The 15,689-nt window shown below is 34.9% G+C and overlaps 1 pseudogene; it reads left to right on the top strand.

Annotated features, from left to right (window-relative positions):
- Positions 1–2,175: 2,175 nt before the first annotated feature.
- On the top strand, positions 2,176–9,967 carry LOC114378854 (annotated as a pseudogene).
- The last annotated feature ends 5,722 nt before the right edge of the window (positions 9,968–15,689 follow it).

Genomic DNA, 15,689 nt, shown 5'->3' with positions numbered 1-15,689 from the left:
AAATTTTGATGACTGTATATATATATCGTGGCTAAAGCCACCATAGTTGTTACCTTTGCTCTGGATGTCACTGTGGTATTTTGCAAACTCCCATGTTTTGGACAGTTTTTTATGATGAAAACAATTATGTTTTATCTTGTTATTTGAAAAAGAAATGTTAGCGAACTTTATTTGGAAAGAGTTTACCGACCGCACCTTTTTATTTCTCACGTGACGACCCAAAATGATGGCTGGTATTTTTTTCTGAAATAGAAAAATAGTTTGGAGGTTATAAGTGATAAGAAAGAAATGAATCTGAATAGAGTTGTGAACTGGCCACTCAGGACTCTATAGTGATAATTTTCCTTCTGAAATTAATTACCGTGAAATAAATAACAGTGCGAAAAAAAAAATTTCCCATGGTTTCTGCTATTTAATTTATTACTATTAAACCAGTCATTATTTAGGAACGCCACAATGGACATCGAGTCTTCGACAAAGGTAGCAGATGATTCATTCTCTAGCAACATTGAAACAAATCTATGGAAACCTAAGCATATAAAAAGGGTAAAGCTTTCCTTACCTATCAATCAAAGGGACTTGCTTTGAGATGAAGAAAAGGAAAAAAGGAGGGACCTTTGGTTCCAAGGAGGAAGCTTTCTTCAACTCTACTAGCAATTCACACTACAAGGGCATTATCCATACCCAAAGTCAGATTTAAACCCAAAACCTCGAGTTGATCCACTTGAACGTCTATTCATGGTAGCAAGCAAAATTAAGAAATTTATACAAACACAACGGGATCCTAATGTACTAGGCCACTCCTCTGACATGCCATTATATATTGAGTGGAGGGATCTCTAGGAAGTATATATAGGTATAGACATGCTTAACATCACAATTGACCAATTATGGTTGATGTAAGTACACATTTAATTAGTAAATCTCTTAATTAATTAAATATCAATTTGCAAATCAACCAAGAAATGAGACCCATAATTGAATCGTAAGTTTTTATTTCTAAAACATTTGCATTTTCATGTATATATAAGTTTAAATCCTATAATGAAATTCACATGATTATTTATTTATGTTAGTGCTATGGATGGATATTAGAGGTTGGTGGGTGTGTAGTCAACTAGTAGAAAGAAGCCTACATGGATTTTATCCCGTGTAAGTAGTTTTAAAATTAATTATCAATTAAAAATTAAAAACTTCAATCATTACTTATTATATTCAAATTTAATGTTCATTTGTAGTGTGAAACTTAACTTGGAGGTTGACTGTGGATATAGCACCATGCACCATATGCTTAAGATTGTCACCAAAAATATCGTTGAAGTATTTGTTTTTTTGTTTGTTCTTGACCAAATATTTTTCATATGTTTTATTTGAAATTGTAGGTGTTCAATAATCCAAGTCCAATGCCTAAGGAGAATATTACTAACATTCAACAACATTGGGCAAATTTGTTTAGAACCCAATGATTACTTGTGTTTTTATGTTGAGATAAATCTATTTTTGTTGTGTATATATTAAGGTTCAATGGGTAGTAAAACTTGTTTAAAATGTTTGTTGAGTAGAATTTTCTTACAATTTGTATATATGTAGTACATTTGTTTTTATATTTCAAGGAAACATATTAAGTTATTGTGAATCTACTTGGTATTGTTGTCTTTTATGTGGCTTTGATGTTTGTTTATAGAGAGAAAAATAAATAAAACATATTGCATAAAAAAAATTAAACATTTTAGATCAGTTTTGGCAAAGAACAATTCTAAGAAGTGGCCTCACTTTTTAGATCGGTTGTAATATGAACCGTTCTAAAAAGTCATGACTTTCAATTACGTGACTTTCTACAACTTCTATACAACTGTTCTTAAAAGTCTCTTTTGTAGTAGTGTGGTGAGGTTTACTGTTCAAAAGCTGTCATTCCATCTATCCTCTCCTTGTCACTTGGGCAATTTTCATTTTTAAAGTTAAACGAGAGTGAAGATGGAATGCATTATGAAGACGGATGGCTAATTGTTACATATTTTGCAAGCACACCAAATATTGTAATTTTTCAATAAGTATGAGATCATCTCCACAGAAGTAAACATAATAAGGAAACTAATCATATTGATCAATGTTTTTGATGTTGTATATCTTCCACATTTTAGTAGCACGAAGATTATATTGTCATTTCCGACGATTTCAATGGAGTCAAGAATATCTTATCTTGAGGAAGGAAGACATGGATTTGTCAACATTTGAGTTGTCAACCATTGCTAAAGCCACTAATAATTTTTCTAGCAAAAATAAACTAGGGGAAGGTGAATTTGGGCCAGTGTACAAAGTTAAATACCCATGTCTAATGTAGAACTTTATTTTCTCTAAAACATTTCATAATTTTTCCAAACGATGGTTTTCAGGGTACACTAATAGATGGGCAAGATGTAGCCATAAAACGGCACTCACAGATGTCTGATCAAGGACTGGGGGAGTTTAAGAATGAAGTTGTGCTAGTTGCAAAACTTCAGCACCGTAATCTTGTGAAACTTCTAGGTTGCTGCGTTCAAGGCGGGGAAAAATTGTTGATCTATGAATACATGCCCAACAAGAGCTTAGACTACTTCATCTTTGGTTAGCCTTTGAAAATCCAACTTTACATCAAGAAATTCATGGCTCTCCGTATGTGATTGCCTTTAAATTCTGTTTAGAAAGCTATTCTTGTACTAATCATGTAAGTGAATTTAATTAGAAGAAGCTAGAAGTAAGCTCTTAGCCTGGAATCAACGTTTTCACATTATTGGTGGCATCACACGGGGGCTTCTCTATCTTCACCAAGACTCTAGACTGAGAATTATTCACAGAGATTTGAAAACCAGCAATATCCTACTCGATGCAGATATGAATCCTAAAATCTCAGACTTTAGCCTGGCTCGGACTTTTGGCTGTGATCAAATTCAAGCCAAAACCAGAAAAGTGGTTGGAACATAGTAAGTTGCTTTCTTCTTTTTGTACTTATTGTATAGTTTATATATGCAATTGTTTTTTGTGACTGCTACAGAAAATTGTACTTGTAGTGGTTACATGCCTCCAGAGTACGCTGTGCATGGTCATTACTCTGAAATCAGATGTCTTTGGTTTTGGCGTGATTGTACTAGAGATAGTTAGTGGAAGCAAGAACAGGGGATTTTCTGACCCGGAACACTCTCTGAATCTACCTGGACATGTAAGCACAATGACTATCCACTTTACTACCTAGTTGAAAGGTGAGAAATTATTGCCTCAGCCAAAGGCTCCTGGATTTTATATAGGAAAGTGTACTCCTGAATCAGTATCTTCATCTAAAACTTGCAAATTTTTATCACAAAATGAGATATCCCTGACAATTTTCGAGGCAGGATAGAATACAAATACCATTAATGTATATTTTGTTGATGAATAATGAAAATGATATGGCTTCCTGTAAGTAAAGTTGATATGAAATTAAAGCACAAATATCAACAAAGTCCATCACAATTGGTAGATAACTTGGACTCTTAAGCGAGCTGTCATTGGATAGATTCCTGATGTATATAAAAGATTTTCTAAGGAGAGAGAATAGTCTCTAACTAACTTTTGGGGAATATCCTTGATGCGAATAAAAAGAAATGATTATAAAAAACCTATGGATCGGATAGCATGATCTCATTTGTCTTCTGACCTATTGCTTGATTCTGTAAATTTAAAACCATGGGTCAGCGGCTTATTCGTGTACCACTCATCATTTTAATGCCATTTTTTGTTGTTGAAGTTTTTGTAATAATTCATGGTCATAACATTTTGAAATTTTGTAACGCTCATCAGTTTTGAAAGCCATTTTGAATGGTTGTTAATGGATGATAATGGCCAATAAAGAATTGTAACAGCCAATAATGAGTGGTAATGGCTGATAAATGCATTCTTGATGGTAGAATGCCTATATAAGCACATGAATTTGGTCCCTGAGCTCATCCCTTCGAATTCAGTCTTATACACCATCTAGAGAGTGGAAGAGAGAGAGCTTGGAAGAACCAAAACAAGAAACTCTTCATAGCAATGGCTGGAGGTATGATTTGATCTGTAATTTCCGCATTTTATTAATAACTTGTGTTTCTTTGTAGTTTGTAATATCACAGGTTAAAAGAGATTTGTTCTAACATTTGGTATCAGAGCAAGAATTGCCTCTGCCTTGTCCATTTTCGTTTTTCGGTATTTTCCGATTTGATTTTGTTTATGGTATGAAGGGCCTTGTTTCTTAAAAAATAAAATTAGAAATATGTATTTCGTTTGATTTCCTTAATTTTGGCTTTTGAATCGTGAAAAATGGTGTCCGAATGAATGAAAAACGAACGGGTCTGCGTATGGGTCGGGTTTGACCCGCTAAAGGTTGAAGATGATGAACAGTGTTTTAAAAAAAAAAAAAAAGACAAAAACTCCTACGTTTTGTGCTAGCTGGGTGTTGAACCCTTGACTCCGAGAACACTAATGTATGTGCAGACCACTAAACCAGTAAAGCTTTTTTGATATGTTGTCGTTTTTAATACGTTATATACACATTGTGCTTTACAGTTTTTTGAATTTTGATTTAATTTATGCATGAATATATTCTAGAACATTTTATTCTATGCATATATATATGAAATCAAATGCATAATATTATATTTCAATTATAAAATTATATGAGAATCTTATTCATAATTATATTGTATCTTGATTTTGAAATGCAAAATACTATTTATTCTCATATAATAAATTTTTATGTCTAAGTGATCTTTATGATTTTGATTAATTATGGATTAGCCACAGCATCTATATTTGATTAAAATTATATATTAAGTTGGTTAAAGATCATATAAGGAATTAGACATAATATTGTAATTAATTATACTTATATAATGAATTTTATCTCACAAGAATTTTTATTATATCTGTATAATTAATTGGGATAAAATGACGTATTATTTTTCATGATTTACCCACAGGCATCATGATGTATGTATAATTTGTCGATTTTATCATAAAGTAAAAATTTACGATAGAAATTAAATTATTTTCATATTGTACCCGTAAAGCATGAATATTAAGCAAATAATTTGATTATTCTATCATAAGGTTTAATTGTTTCTTATTGAATTAAAAATTTAGCCCACAGGCAATTTTTATGTCACAAGATTCAATTTTATGGTATGTTTACATTGGTAAAAGATACAATTAAGATTAGTATGCCTCAAATTTTGACATAAGCCTTTGAATTTTGCAGCTTCTCAAACTATTAATTTTTCTGATATTCAATGTGATGTTCCCGAACTCAAAGGAGATAACTATAAGATATGGAAGGAGAGAATTCTTTTACAATTGGGGTGGATGGACATAGATTATGCTATAAGGAAAGACGAACCACCTGCAATCACAAATGAAAGTAGCCCAGCTGACGTTGCGCTATATGAGCGGTGGGAACGATCCAACCGGCTCAGCGTGATGTTCATTAAGACTAAAATCTCGGCTGGGATACGTGGTTCTGTTGACCAGCATGAAAAGGTCCGAGACTTGCTTAAGGCCATTGATGACCAGTTCATCACTTCAGATAAGACTTTAGCAAGCACCTTGATCATGAAGTTTTCTTCTCTTCGGCTCACCAGTGTGAAAGGTGTGCGTGAGTACATCATGAAAATGCGAGATATTTCAGCTCAACTTAAGAAACTAGAGGTTGATATGTCTGAGTCCTTCCTAGTGCATTTCATTTTGAACACCCTTCCGCATGAATATGGGCCATTTAAGATTTCCTACAACACACATAAAGATAAATGGTCTATCAATGAATTAATGACCATGTGTGTTCAGGAAGAAGAAAGGCTTGTAATGGAGATGGGTGAGAGTGCACTACTGACTACTGCTTATGGGAAGAACAAAGCAATTAAGTCTCAAGCTTATCAGAAGGGGAATGGTAAAATACCACCTCAAGCTGATATTAAGAAGGTGGCAAAGTGTTTCTTTTGCAAGAAGATGGGACACATGAAAAAGAATTGCCCCGGATTCCAGAAATGGCTTGAGAAGAAAGGTAAATCAATCTCATTAGTATGTTATGAATCTAATATGGTTAGTGTTAATATTAACACCTGGTGGATTGATTCTGGATCTACTATTCATATTGCAAATTCTTTACAGGGTATGGAAAACCTAAGGAAACCAGTGGGAAGTGAGCAAAGCATTTTATCAGGCAATAAGCTAGGCTCACATGTGGAGGCCATTGGAACTTGCATTTTGACTTTAAGTAGTGGCTTTATTTTAAAATTAGAAAGGACTTTTTATGTACCAAGTTTTTCCCGAAACTTGATTTCTATTTCAAGGCTTGTACCGTTTGGATATTCCTTTAATTTCAAAGACACATCATTTGAGTTATTTTATAATTCTGAATGTGTTGGGAATGGTATATTGTCTGATGGTCTTTATCTTCTTGGTTTACAAAATAATGCCACTTATAGTTCTATGCATGTTCAAACTGGTATTAAAAGGTGTAATATTAATGAGAATTCCTCTATGTTATGGCACCGGAGATTAGGACATATCTCCATTGAGAGGATTAAAAGGTTAGTGAAAGATGGGGTACTCAATACTCTAGATTTTGCTGACTTTAAGACTTGTATGGACTGCATTAAGGGTAAGCAGACCAACATGTCTAAGAAAGGTGCTAATAGGAGTTCAAGCATATTAGAAATAATTCATACTGATATTTGTTGTCCAGATATGGATGCACATGGTCAGAAATATTTTATCACCTTTATAGATGATTATTCACGATATATGAATGTTTATTTGCTTCATAACAAATACGAAGCATTGGATGCCTTCAAAGTCTTTAAGGCTGAAGTTGAGAACCAATGTGGCAAGCAAATAAAAATAGTGAGATCAGATAGAGGTGGAGAATACTATGGCAGGTATACTGAGAATGGACAAGCACCTGGTCCCTTTGCAAAGTTCCTTCAAGAACATGGGATTGTTGCCCAATACACTATGCCTGGTTCTCCGAATCAGAATGGTGTGGCAGAAAGAAGGAACCGAACATTATTGGACATGGTGCGGAGTATGCTTAGCAACTCCAATCTTCCTAAATCCTTGTGGGCTGAAGCACTAAAGACGGCAGCGTATATATTAAATCGTGTTCCAACCAAGGCTGTCCCAAAGACACCTTTTGAGTTATTTAAAGGTTGGAAACCGAGTTTGAAACATATGCGCGTTTGGGGTTGTCCGTCTGAGGTGAGAATATATAACCCACAAGAGAAGAAACTTGACCCGAGGACCATTAGTGGGTATTTCATTGGATATGCCGAAAGGTCTAAAGGTTATAGGTTTTATTGTCCACATCATATTACTAGGATTGTGGAATCAAGAAATGCCAAATTTATTGAAAATGATTTGATCAGTGGGAGTGATCAATTGAGGGACTTAGGTTCTGAAATTGATTATATAGAATCTCAACCTTCCACGTCAAATGAAAGATTGGTTGTAATTCATACCCCTCAAGTTCAAAGGGATGATGAACAACACATGATTGGCATTCCACAAACTGTTGTTGATAATCCAGTAGATCAAGTTGATCATCAAATTCATGAAAATGATGAACAACCAGTTGAACAACATAATCCCCAAGAAAATGTTGATGCAACATTAAGGAGGTCTACTAGAGTAAGAAAATCAGCTATTCCTAGTGATTATATTGTATATTTGCAAGAATCTGACTATAATATTGGAGCTGAAAATGATCCTGAAACTTTTGATCAAGCCATGAGTTGTAAAGAGTCAAATTTATGGTATGATGCCATGAAGGATGAGATGAGTTCCATGCAGAGTAACAAAGTTTGGAACCTTGTAGAGTTGCCTAATGGGGCGAAGGCCATTGGATGTAAATGGGTCTTTAAAACCAAAAAGGATTCATTAGGCAACATTGAGAGATACAAGGCAAGACTTGTTGCTAAGGGATTTACTCAAAAGGAAGGAATAGATTACAAAGAGACTTTTTCTCCAGTATCTAAGAAAGATTCTCTTCGTATAATCTTGGCATTAGTTGCTCATTTTGACCTTGAGTTGCAACAAATGGATGTGAAAACAGCTTTTCTTAATGGTGATTTAGAGGAGGAGGTTTATATGAAACAACCTGAAGGTTTCTCCTCTAATAGTGGTGAGCATTTGGTTTGCAAGCTTAATAAATCTATATATGGTTTAAAACAAGCTTCCCGTCAGTGGTACCTTAAGTTTCATGGGATAATTTCTTCATTTGGTTTTGATGAAAACCCCATGGATCAATGCATATACCACAAGGTTAGTGGGAGTAAAATATGCTTTCTTGTTTTATATGTAGATGATATTTTACTTGCAGCCAATGATCGGGGTTTGCTACATGAGGTGAAACAATTTCTCTCTAAGAATTTTGACATGAAGGATATGGGTGATGCATCTTATGTCATCGGCATTAAGATTCATAGAGATAGATCTCGAGGTATTTTGGGTCTATCACAGGAAACCTATATTAACAAAATTCTAGAGAGATTTCGGATGAAAGATTGTTCACCAAGTGTTGCTCCCATTGTGAAGGGTGATAGGTTTAATTTGAACCAATGTCCAAAGAATGACTTTGAGAGGGAACAAATGAAAAACATTCCTTATGCTTCAGTTGTTGGAAGCCTCATGTATGCTCAAGTATGCACAAGGCCTGACATTGCTTTTGCAGTTGGAATGTTAGGAAGATATCAGAGTAATCCAGGTATTGACCACTGGAGAGCTGCTAAGAAAGTGTTGAGGTACCTTCAAGGGACCAAAGATTACATGCTTATGTATAGACAGACAGACAATCTAGATGCGATTGGTTATTCAGACTCAGACTTTGCTGGTTGTGTTGACTCTCGTAGATCAACATCTGGGTACATTTTCATGATGGCTGGTGGAGCTATTTCATGGAGGAGTGTTAAGCAGTCTTTGACTGCTACTTCTACCATGGAAGCTGAGTTTGTCTCTTGTTTTGAGGCTACATCACATGGTGTATGGCTTAAAAGTTTCATTTCTGGGCTGAAGATAATTGATACTATTTCAAGGCCTTTAAGAATTTTTTGCGATAACTCAGCTGCTGTCTTTATGGCTAAGAATAACAAAAGTGGAAGTCGAAGTAAGCACATCGACATTAAGTACTTAGCCATTAGAGAAAGAGTAAAAGACAAGAAAGTGGTCATTGAGCATATAAGCACTGAGTTGATGATCGCTGATCCTTTAACTAAAGGCATGCCACCGTTTAAATTTAAGGATCATGTAGAAAGAATGGGACTTGGTTCCAATTTATGATTGTATACATATATGTAAAAATTGAAACTTTTATATTATGATATTTTCTCATATTTTGGTGCACATTGATTTATTTGAGAAAAATTATGTTTTGGACCAAGAATAAACATTGGGTTTATTCATGAAGTTTTATTACCACTTTAAGTATACTGCTTGGGAAATTGAGTATATTGTAATACATAGATGATATTACTCGTTATAAGAGGAACTATCACTATGATTCATATATTCATTTCTTAAGAAGATTGAGCATTAAGTCAAAATGTTTGGACCAAGTGGGAGAATGTAATAATTCATGGTCATAACATTTTGAAATTTTGTAACGCTCATCAGTTTTGAAAGCCATTTTGAATGGTTGTTAATGGATGATAATGGCCAATAAAGAATTGTAACAGCCAATAATGAGTGGTAATGGCTGATAAATGCATTCTTGATGGTAGAATGCCTATATAAGCACATGAATTTGGTCCCTGAGCTCATCCCTTCGAATTCAGTCTTATACACCATCTAGAGAGTGGAAGAGAGAGAGCTTGGAAGAACCAAAACAAGAAACTCTTCATAGCAATGGCTGGAGGTATGATTTGATCTGTAATTTCCGCATTTTATTAATAACCTGTGTTTCTTTGTAGTTTGTAATATCACAGGTTAAAAGAGATTTGTTCTAACAGTTTTCAGTGGCATCCATGTTGAATGAATAATTTATTGTACAGTTCAAATCTTTTAATTTATTAAAAAACAGATTGGTAATTGTCTTTCTTGTTGTGTGTCACGAATTTGTCTCCATTGACATTGAAACTAACCTGCTTATTGGTGCATTTTCCCACTCATTCCGCAGCTACAATACTTTACAAAGGCAAGAATATCCAATTCTAAGATTTTTATTATGCAAAAGTTTTAATCTTTTCAATTTCAAATTACGGTGATGCCATTATGATATTAAATTTAACAAATTCATTGTAATATTTCAGTTTGGTATAACTGCTAATTCAATACAAATTTAAATAATCAATTACCTTACAAATCTTATTAAATATATCTTACTGTCTATATTTATATTGTTTTTCTAATTAACTGTCAATATTTATATTGTTTTTCTACTTAAGAAAGGCTTAAATATGATTTTTATGCCTAATAAATACATGATTTTTGTGGTTCTTCTCTAATAATTTTTTACTTTCCATTAAATCCCTAAACAAAGCAAAATTTATTAGGAACCAAACTAAAAAATTGGATATTTATTATCAAAAACATATTTAAAACATAAAAAAGTACTTGTATTTTTTTCAAATGACAATGTATATTTTTATTTTTGTGACCATGGGCCCAAATATTCAACATCGAAAGCAATTATTATTCTATGTTTTTCTCACACAAAGTGAGTATTTTCCTCCCAACATGATTTATTTAATACTCAAGATCAAGATTCAAACCATGAATCACTTACTTATGGGAAATAAGCCACTATCACTTCTGCTAACTAATATTGGTTTCAGTTTTTTTATGTACCTCTATAATTTAACATACCTCTATAATTCATAATAGAAAGTTAGAAAGAACAATCAGTTCAATAGGAAGGGAAGTTCACAGAAGCATAGCTACATAGCATGTGAAACATGCCACAAGAGAGAGTGATTTTGGAAACAAAACAGTTTCATATTCTGTCCATTGATCCTTTGTTTTCACCTATCCATCCAAACTGCAGAAATACCTCTATTCATTAATTTCCCACCCCCTATTTATTTCCTCCCTCTTTTCTCCTAAACCAAATTACCAAACAAAAGGCATAGTCTAAAACATGATGCAATCAATTGCCTAGGTCCTCATATGATCCATTACATATCAGTCTAGTTCAGTTTCACAAAAATCCTACAGATTAATCATGTTCCATTTAAGAATTACCTGCTTTTGATGAATGCCACAGGGTCGTCCAAGCTCAGTCCATGCATCCTGCATAAAACAGGAAGCATTACATAAACTTTCCTTCAGATAAAGAATATGAATCAAGTGAAAGATGACAAAAGAAGCAATAGAGAGCACAGGAAAATTCATCCACTAAAAGCATATAACAGATGGTTTCAATTGTATGTAATAGTAACAAAGTTTACCTATGGAGATGCACCAAAAGAAATGTGTTGTGAGCCAACAATGAAGTACAATTCTTCTCCCAACTATATAACCAAGAAAGAACTTAATTAGATGCTAATACTACAACCACGTTACCAAATTTAGCAAAAAGTCTCTAAAAGGAAGCCAACTAAATGTGTCATGATAAATAAGTTAAAAGCCCAAAACCCCAACTGATATAGGGTTTAAAGAACTCAAACCTTCACATGGACCTCTTCCATGTAAATGCTACCAGCAGGTAATGGAGGAGCAGAAGCCTTGTTCATTAAGGCCCCCACACCAACCTTCTTACCAGAGGAGCTATCATATATAGAAACACGGCATGTAACTGGCGTGGTCCCATCAGGAAACTCCAATGGCAATTCCACTTTCATAATTAAAAGAGAAAATGTAAACATATTAAAATAGAACTAGAAAACTTGGTAAAACATTTAAATTTAAATTTCAAGATGATACAATAAATACCTCCCTCATCATGACAGCAGTCTATAAATTGACTTGGAATAGGAAATGCGAAGGAAAGTCCCTAAAGAACAAAGCAAAAATATAAAAGCAGAAAGTATTAGTAATGTGGAATTGTAGGAGGAAGAAAAAAAAAGCAATAATAAATCAGCATTTGATATCCAAAGTATGTACCGGATAGAATAGGGTGTAAATGCCCCTATCCTTGTCAAAAATTCCAGGATATGTGGGCCCAAACAGTGCATATACAACAACAAATGTAGCTAAAGTTGATGGCCATCAATAGTGTTTTACAACAAGTATATACTGAAATTACAAGTCCAGATACTCACCCAATCAAGGAAGTAGAATGGCACATCTGAAGTCGCTTTACATCAAATATTTCAATAAGGCGCAATCTATACAATAGCAATGAAATGTTTCATCAATCTCTAAATTAGCAGTACCTTCAGCGCCTCTGCGGGGGACGGCTGCGGCTGCGGGAGCTTCAGGAGGAAGAGGAGGAGGAGGGGGAAGACGATTTGGAGTGCGAGGGAGAACCGAACTGAGAATGGAAGCGCGAGCGAGAGGAGGAATAGGAGTCGGAGGGGGAAGAGGAGCGAGAGGAGGAGCTGAAAATGGAACCGGAGGGATAGGGATGACCTCACCCAGGTTTCACCATTGTTGTAGCAATGAGGAAGGAACGAAATGAAAGCCTCGATAAACCCTAGCTCCTATAACCAGGCTAAGGAGTGAAACTGAAAGTGAATGCGAGAAGTCATATATAGTTGTCAGCTTACAAAATGAAAAATAATGGATTAAAATATAATGAATTCAAAGACAGTGCTAGCTTAAAACGTAGTAGTTATCTTACAAACAAAGATGGTCTTTAGAAAACCGCCTTAGTAACATTTAAATCAAAGGCGGTTTTGTAAAAACCGTTGTTAACACCTTTAAAAGTTGGTTTAAATTGGGAAAATGCCATCGCGTGTTTTACTACATCGGTTTTTCAATAACCGATGTAGATTTGACGATGTTGAATGATTAATTTGTAGTAGTGTACATCTCTTTATAATATTTTTATTTAATTTACCAATTATAATATTTTTTAAAAATAGCGATCGCACAACACGCGAAAATAGTTCTAGTTCTCACTAATCTCTATACGAAATATAATTGAGTATTATCAATTCTATCTTATAAATTTAAAAAATATGTGTACATGTAACGGTTGATCAGGATCACGGACACATAATAATCTTTGACTACCTAATAATTTTTCCCGTGTGCTAATATCAGCTCGGATAAATGAAAAACTAAAATGAAAATGAGAAATTGATAGCAATACAGCCCAAAGGGATTACAAGCCCAATAGGATGCAGAAAGTACCAGCCTACCTCTGTGACTTTGTATAATTCCCAACCAACTTAGGATATTCTTTGCTTTGTCAGCAAATTAGTTATAACCGATTTAGGATATTTTTACAATTTTTTTATTAGGATATTTGCAATTTTGTTAATACTTTGGTCCTTTTTGTTGCTGGCCATATGCGTGGCAATCTTTATCCTTCTATTGAAAACCATTATAAATACCATGGAAATGAAATAATAGAGCAAGGAAAATTTCAATACAAATACTTAGTATGATTTTAGAGTAGAGTATTAGAAGCTTACCCTATCATTTTGGTCTGACTTGCCACCGTCATGGTGGAACATAACACTTGACAAACCACCACCAAATGCCTCGAGGAGGTCGTAAACTGCCTTACCCAAGGTTAGACCTCCCTTGCCTAGAACCATGCATCATTATCCCAAGCTCAGTCGACCATGAACAACAAGATTGACTCCATTCTAGATAGACTTACTGCCCTAACCACCCCATTATCCCCAAAATCACCCACAACAACTTTTCACCCCCTTCACCGCCACACCGGCCACACATGAAATTAGACGTTCTGAGGTTTGACTGACAGGATCCTGAAGGATGGATTTTTAAAATCTCCTAATTCTTCGACTACCTGTGCATGCTTGATAATGAATGACTTACAGTTGCGTCCTTTTACATGGAGGCACTAGCTCTCTTATGGTACCAATGGATGTTGCACAATAGACTCTTGACATTGTGGCCAACCATGTTGCAGGCCAGAGAATCTCACTATGCTCCTTCTTACTACAATGATCCCCACGAGGCTCTATTCAAGATACAACAACAAGGTTCGGTCAATGATTATCTTATCAAATTCAAGAGACTTGTGAATCACACAGTGGGCCTCGCACCTCCGTTCCTTCTTAGTTGTTTTATCTCTAGTCTCACCCATAAGCTCTGTTGCAAGGTCTAGACTCTGCAACCGTTTTCGTTACCACAGGTCGTCGCACTAGCAACGCTGTAGGAAGACAAATTCTTGGATCGTCATCGCTCCGGCCAGAACCAGTCTTGTCCTACAACGATCATTTCCTCTGCTCTGGGAACCCTGAGTCCTTCACCTGGGCCTTCAAACACCAGAGTTCCCATTAAAAGAACTTATCTCTAGCAAGTGGTTTAGTGAAGATGTTTGCTAGTTCATGCTCACTATCAATAAACTCCATGTAACAATCACCCTTTGAAACATCATTTCTAAGAAAATGATGTTTTATCTCTATATGTTTGGTTCTAGAATGCATGACATGATTTTTAGTTACAATGATCGCACTTGTGTTGTCACATTTTAAAGGAATGTGATCAAGGATCACTCCAAAGTCTTCAAGTTGTTTCATTTAGCGACTTTGAGCACAGCAACTTTCAGCTGCAATATATTCAACTTTTGTAGTAGATAGTGCTACACAAGCTTGTTTCTTGCAATTTCAAGATATAAGATAGCTTCCTAACAGGTGGCATGTCCCACTTGTGCTTTTCCTTTCTGGTTTCCATTGGTTGTGCCCTTAAGGTACTTAATGATCCTTTTAACAGTTGTCAAGTGAGATTCCTTAGGATTAGACTGATACCTTGCACACAAGCTAAAACTGACATAATATTTGGCCAACTTGTAGTTAAGTAAAGAAGTGACCCAATCATACCTCTATATCCTGACTCATCGACTGATTTAACTTTCTCTTCTAAGTCATGATAGATTGATGTTACCATTGTAGTTGATGCTTCTTTGCACTTTTTCATTCCGAATTTCTTAATTAGTTAGGAATAGTATTTGGTTTGACATAGGAAGGTTCCATCTTTCATTTGTTTGACTTTGATTCATCAAGTTTGTTTAAAAACACTCACTAGGTTTTGATTGACTTGTGAGAGGTGGGTTAAGGAACTAAGTCCGACACTTCATTCCTTTTAAACTTGTTAGTGCTTAGCTCTACTGAGTTTTAAAAGATTGGCTAAAATTTTGTTAAAACATAAGCACTTAGACAATGAAGGAAAGCTGGAGTTGCTGCACATGATGTCCAACGTTATGTCAAGGAATCAGATTGGGCTGCACAATGCACAAGGCAAGATAAAATGTCAAATGAAGAATTGAAGCTGCAGGATCCACGATGTCGGATACAATGTCCAGGACATCCTGCCCGAAAATACTGGACATATAAATCTGTTATATCTTTAACAGATTGTGCAGGATCCACGATGTCGGATACAATGTCCAGGACATCCTGCCCGAAAATACTGGACACATAAATCTGTTATATCTTTAACAGATTAATGTGCAGTTAGCAACAGATTTGGCGATCTATCTTTAGGAACGAATTAAAAGATAATTAAAGTTCGAATTACAAACTTGAATAGTTCGTTCAGGGATTAAAGATTAAAGATAAAAACTAAAAGATCAA

This window comes from Glycine soja, chromosome 12 (assembly GCF_004193775.1).
Source record: "Glycine soja cultivar W05 chromosome 12, ASM419377v2, whole genome shotgun sequence".
NCBI lineage: Eukaryota > Viridiplantae > Streptophyta > Magnoliopsida > Fabales > Fabaceae > Glycine > Glycine soja.
This window is presented reverse-complemented; position numbering and strand designations above follow the sequence as displayed.